A 6,156-nucleotide genomic window follows, 5' to 3' on the forward strand; every position below is an offset into this window, starting at 1 on the left:
GCCTTGGAGGAGATTATGTTGAGAAATAAAAAAAAAAAATTCTTAAAAACGTTGTTTTTCTTGGTCAGGCCGGAAACTTATCAATCCACCCTCGTAGATCAGAAAAACAATGTGGCCCAAAACTTTTGCGTCCCATCTGCCTTAAACTAATATCTCCAAAACAACCTTCAATTAAACATAAATACCCTAAACAACTTTCAAACGCGCAACTTTCAAAGTCTCTAGTAAACATATATCTTCCCTCACAAAAATATCCCACAACCCACAGGAACTACCACTATCAAATTTAATGAATAGTCTCAGCTGCTTCCTACTGAAATAGTCATACAAACTTTCGGTTAAAAATAATTTTCAGACACAATTATCCAAGTCTCTAATTGATGTATCTACCCTCACAATAATATTTCTCAACTCTAGGAACTACCATTATCAATTTTAACGAATCCATTCTCATCTGTCTGCAATTAAAATCGCTAAAAAAATTTTATTAAAAAAAGTAACCCCAGAAAACTTTATAAGACTTCAGTTAATACGTCTATCTTCAACGTGATATACTACGATCTTAAGAACTACCGCGATCAAATTTAACAAAAAAAGTCAAAGCTTCCTTCAACTGAAACTACCCAAAAACTTTTTAATTAAAAATAATCACCCTAAAGAGCTATTCAACGCTCTAGTTGTGATATATTTTTGTACATTATTATTCCAAAACAATAAGGAGGTATTCCTATAAAATTCTAAGAATTCAGTTTCAGTTATCTTAAACTGAATCCAACGAAAAAATGTAAAATTAAATAGAATCACCTGAGGCAACTTTTTAAGAATGAAGTTCACATATCTATCTCAATGGTAAACTTCAACGACCTCTAGGAACTACCCTTTTAACATTTAACGAACTAAGTCTCACCGTCAATCAAATGAAACGTTAAAAAATATTTTAAATTAAACATAATCACCACAAGCAGCTTTTCTTCTCTCTAGTAGATATATCTAACCTCAGAGTAGTATTCCATAACAGCTAGGGGTTGCGGAATATTGTTGCAACTGTAGATATATCAACTGGAGACCTTAAGAGTTGTGTGTGTGTGTTTCAATTCTTTTTTATGTGAATTTTTTGGTAAGTTTTATTGAAGGTGGCTAAAATTTGGTTCGCTAAATGTGACAGGGCTATTTACTAGGATTCGTGGAATATTACTGTGCAGATAGCCAAATCATCTACAGTCCTGACAAGTTGTCTGGAGTCATTATAGGAGTGTCTAGGTGTGTTAAACTATAACTGTGAAAATATATATAATATAAAGTGTTTGATAGTTGATTAGAGTTGATACTTTTATTTTCTGATTAGCACGAATGATTTAGCCGACGAAGTGTTAGACTTAAATCGGTAAAAGGATATCGAAACTAGCTTTTAAGAAATCGTTGTCGTAATTAATTTGAATTCAAATCTTTATAAATTTTTCAGTTTAGGGCAGCTGAACTTTTATGAAGTGGACAAGCTGGTGGCCAGCAGCTCTATCCAAAAAGTACTTTTTTGAGAAAAATACAAAACCCAAAAATCGGTACTTGTGCACAAAAAGAGCCCAAAAAATGTTGGAAATTCTGATTTGCACACATTTACGTTAAGTGCATTTTTAATTATAAGGGTAGTTTTTAAGAAATATGGTTCTTATAAATTAACTTTTGCAGTTCAGTAGAGCACAAAAAAGGCCCAAATTTCTAGAGCTATTGATATTTGCTATTTTTCAAATTTCATGTAGTGGAGATATTGGCGGCCAGCAACTCCATCGAAAAGTTTTCTTTTTTGAGGTGTAGGTTAGTTTTCAGAAGATAGGGGCTACTTTTAGAAATTTAATTTTTGCAGCTTTTGCAAGCCCATAAAAAGCCCACAAATTTTTTTTTTTGAAAAAAAAACAACCAAAAGAGCCCACAAATCGACCTTGATATTAAAAATAATAGTAATCATTAAGGTATTTAAATTGAACGAACTTTAAGATGTACAAATGCACTGATACGCGACATAAATAAAAAATTTTACACCGATATAATGACCGAGCTATCAACGATAAAAATAGGGACGGAGTGAGGGCTTGCGCTGTTTTTATAAAATAGTTAAAAGTTTCCAAACTCATCATAACTCTCACAATGATACTATCAACTGTCAATAATTGCAAAATAAAATTTGTACAGGGCTTTCAAAATAGTATTCCAAATGTGCTAATATCCGTCACCTTAAAAATAAACAAAAAACCAAAATCAACCCCCTCATTAACACTTCTTGAAATCCTATCGAAAAAACTTATTGTCCACTTTTATATGCATGTATAGGTATTTAGTAATATCGGCGTAGCACAGTTGCCACAAATACCCAAAAAGTTGGAAAAATTCTGATAATGAGCAGACTTTTTTAAAGCTCAGTATCCTAAGGTTTTTGCGGTCAAGGGATTCGAATTTAAGATGAAAGTGGTAAAAACAAAATGGCTGCCCCGAAAATCCACCGTCGGTGGATTTTCGGGGCCAAGTAATTCGATCTTAACCCTTTGCGGCATGGTGGGAATACCGTATTCCCACATTTTTTCATATCATTTTTCGCGATTTCAGAGTAGTTTATATTGGATTCCCCACAGATTTTTTTTAATTTCATGCTCGAAGGATGATAGAAAATTGAAATTTTTGTGCGAAGGGTCTAAATTTTTGAAATAATTTGTTAGTACTTATAAACAAGGATGAAAAACCCTTTTTTGTTGAAGAAATTCATTATTAAAAAAACTGTCCATCAAATCCTTATGAAAATGGGTACTTAAGGATTTTTGGGACGTTGAATACGAATCTGGACTCAGATTTTGTAAATTCAAAATGGCGGATCCAATGTGGCTGCCGAAATCGGGAATATTTTTGGATTTTATCTGAAAATTGGTACAAAGGGATTTTTAGTGTCAGTGATGACGAATATGAACTCAGATTTTCGAAATTTAAAATAATGGATCCAAGATGGCGCCCGAAACTTAGAATATTTTTGGATTTTTTTCTGAAAATTGGTATACAGAGGTTTCCGGGGTCGCTGATCACGAATCTGAAATCAGACTTTGAAAATCCAAAATGAGGGATACAATATGGCGGTCAAAATAATAAAGTTTTCTGGGTTTTTTAAAAATTAGTGTACAAGGATTTTTGGAGTCACTCATCACGAATCTGAATTTAGATATTGAAAATTCAGAAAATTGGTACTAATCCATGTTTAAGGTGAGTAGGTGTATATTTTTTCAAACCTTAATTTTCTAAATATTTGTCATTGTGAATAAAGATTCAAGATCAGCGACCCTCTGCCTGTGCCAACTTTCAAAAAACAATTTAGAAATATTTTGAATTTTTGCCCGCCATTTTGAATGTCCAAAATCTAAGTTCAGATTCGTGATCAGAGATACCAAAAAACCCCTGTAAACCAATTTTCAAAAAAAAATATTAAAAATTTCAGCTGCCATATTGGATGCGCCATTTTAAATTTTAAAAATCTGAGTTCAAATTCGTGATTAGCGACTCCAAAAAACCCCTGCATACACCGTAGCACAGATCACGACGTTGAAGTTTGCCACAGATATGGATTTCAAAGTTGTGTAATTAATATAAAAAAAACTAAGAGTCACATCAAAAAAGTGAAAACACATCTGGATTCGTCTCGAAAACATCTCAATGTGCATTTTTGTTTTTTTGTTTAAACAAGTTTTTAAACAATTACTCCATTTGTTATCTTTCTTCAATTGTTATAAACAAAACATGCATCGGATCGAAAAACAAAGTGCACCAATGCATTCCTCTTGAAAAAATCTAGATGTGCATTTTTTTGTTTTTTCTTAAACCCATTTTTTAAATAATTAGAGTATTTGTTGTTCAGCGCTCTGTTGCTCCGTGCCCGTAGATATGGATTTCAAAGTTGTGTAAATTGTTTAAACAAAAAAAACATAAAATGCACATCGAAATATTTCCGAAACGAATCCAGAGGTGTTTTTACTTTTTTAATGTGACTTTTAGTTTTTCTTTAATGAATTACACAACTTTGACATCCATATCTACAGGCACGGAGCAAAAGAGCGCTGAACAACAAATGCTCTAATTGTTCAAAAAAATGGGTTTACGAAAAAACAAAAAAAATGCACATCTAGATTTTTTCGAGAGGAATGCATTGGTGCACTTGTTTTTTCAATCCGATGCATACTTTGTTTATAACAATTGCAGAAAAATAACAATTGGCGTAATTGTTTAAAAAATTGTTTAAACAAAAAAAAAATGCACATCGAGATATTTCCGAAACGAATCCAGAGGTGTTTTTACTTTTTTAATGTGACTTTTAGTTTTTCTTTAATTAATTACACAACTTTGACATCCATATCTACAGGCACGGAGCAAAAGAGCGCTGAACAACAAATGCTCTAATTGTTCAAAAAAATGGGTTTACGAAAAAACAAAAAAAATGCACATCTAGATTTTTTCGAGAGGAATTCATTGGTGCACTTGTTTTTTCAATCCGATGCATATTTTGTTTATAACAATTGCAGAAAAATAACAATTGGCGTAATTGTTTAAAAAATTGTTTAAACAAAAAAAAAATGCACATCGAGATATTTCCGATACGAATCCAGAGGTGTTTTTACTTTTTCAATATGACCATTAGTTTTTTTATATTAATTACAGAATTTTGAAATCCATATCTGTGGCAAACTTCAACGTCGTCATGGATCGACTTAAAAATGTATACACGTGTAGATTAGATATAAAGTAAAGTGGCTTGAAGCGGAAGATGCTTATGCAAAATCACAGTTTTTGACCAATGGTCACCAGATTTGGCATACATATTCTTATGAGGATATGGGGCAGGTTGGGTGTGGAGGGGGGGGGGCACAGAAACAGATTGGGAGGAAGACTGAATGTGTGTGAGGGCGGGTTGGCTAAACAGTTTTTGAAATATAGAAAATCAAGTGGCCTAAGACGTATGATGATTATGAACATCCACAGTTCATTTTTTTTACCAACCAGCATCCAATTTTTCCCTCAGTACTGTTTTTGAAACATATAAAATAAAGTAGGTTTAAAAGTATGACACTTTTGAAAATCCGCAGTTTTTGATCATTTGTACCAAATTTTGCACACATATTCTTTGAGCTTCCAGGCGAGACTGTTCATTTCAAGTCAGTTATTATACATCAAATATTCAAAACTAAACAAAAAATTGAATTTTTAATGTTACAATCTTAATCGTTCTATTTACAACGTTTTAATATTTAATTAAAATTGTTGAATTGTTGCATGATTTCAAATAATTTAAACCGACAAAATCCAGCATTTCATACTAAAATTTCGATGCAAATAGTGAACGACCTAATTTAAACCCAAATATATATTTTTTAGGATTTCCAACAAAAAATTTAAAAACTTTTTAAGAATTTCGAAAGTCTTCAGAAGAATAAAAAAGATTTCCTAGGAAATTTCAAAATGATTTCTTATTTTGAAAAATTAATTTTAAGAGAATATAAGATTAACTTTTTGTCGATAATAACTGTCACCATTTAATATTCGAACTCAGAATGACTTAGAATTGAACAGAAAATAGTTCAATTATCAAATTTTAAATTTACATTAAAATTTTTTTGAAAATATATTTAATGAAATATTCTCCTTTTTGTCGTTAACTAAGTGTTTCTTCGCCAGCAAAAGAGACCTCGGTTTTCAATGAAGAAATAAAGAACATTTTTCAAAAAAATGTATTTTCGTCTCTTTTTCGTTTTCTACCTCGAAAAGCTTGCGGTATATTTTCCATTTTAATGTAAAATGAAAACTTGCCACTTTTTTATTAAATCACTTTTATTAAGCAAAAAATATTCAAATTAATTTCAATGTAATCTTGACACTCAGACGTGAACTATCCAGTAGATAAGGACTAACTGATCTATTTTTATTTTTAAATGGACTTGAAAATGGATTTAGAAAAAGTTCAATGAACTTTTGCGTAGGTTTGTTTACAATGCGAATGTTCAAGGTCACTTTTGAGTGATCATGGTGTGACGGCGGCGGCGGTAAGACCCAGAGTCTATAGTACACTCGAAAACTCCAGCGCTGACATTAACTAAAATCATCACTACTCCTAAACTATTAATTATTTTGATC

General features: G+C 31.7%; 1 protein-coding gene across 1 annotated transcript in view; it reads left to right on the plus strand.

Moving 5' to 3' along the window:
- Positions 1 to 6,156, plus strand: part of LOC117177157 (tigger transposable element-derived protein 4-like) — an 8,887-nt gene that overhangs the window by 1,453 nt on the left and 1,278 nt on the right. The window lies entirely within an intron of this gene.

The sequence above is a fragment of the Belonocnema kinseyi genome, chromosome 1, assembly GCF_010883055.1.
Source record: "Belonocnema kinseyi isolate 2016_QV_RU_SX_M_011 chromosome 1, B_treatae_v1, whole genome shotgun sequence".
Taxonomy (NCBI): domain Eukaryota; kingdom Metazoa; phylum Arthropoda; class Insecta; order Hymenoptera; family Cynipidae; genus Belonocnema; species Belonocnema kinseyi.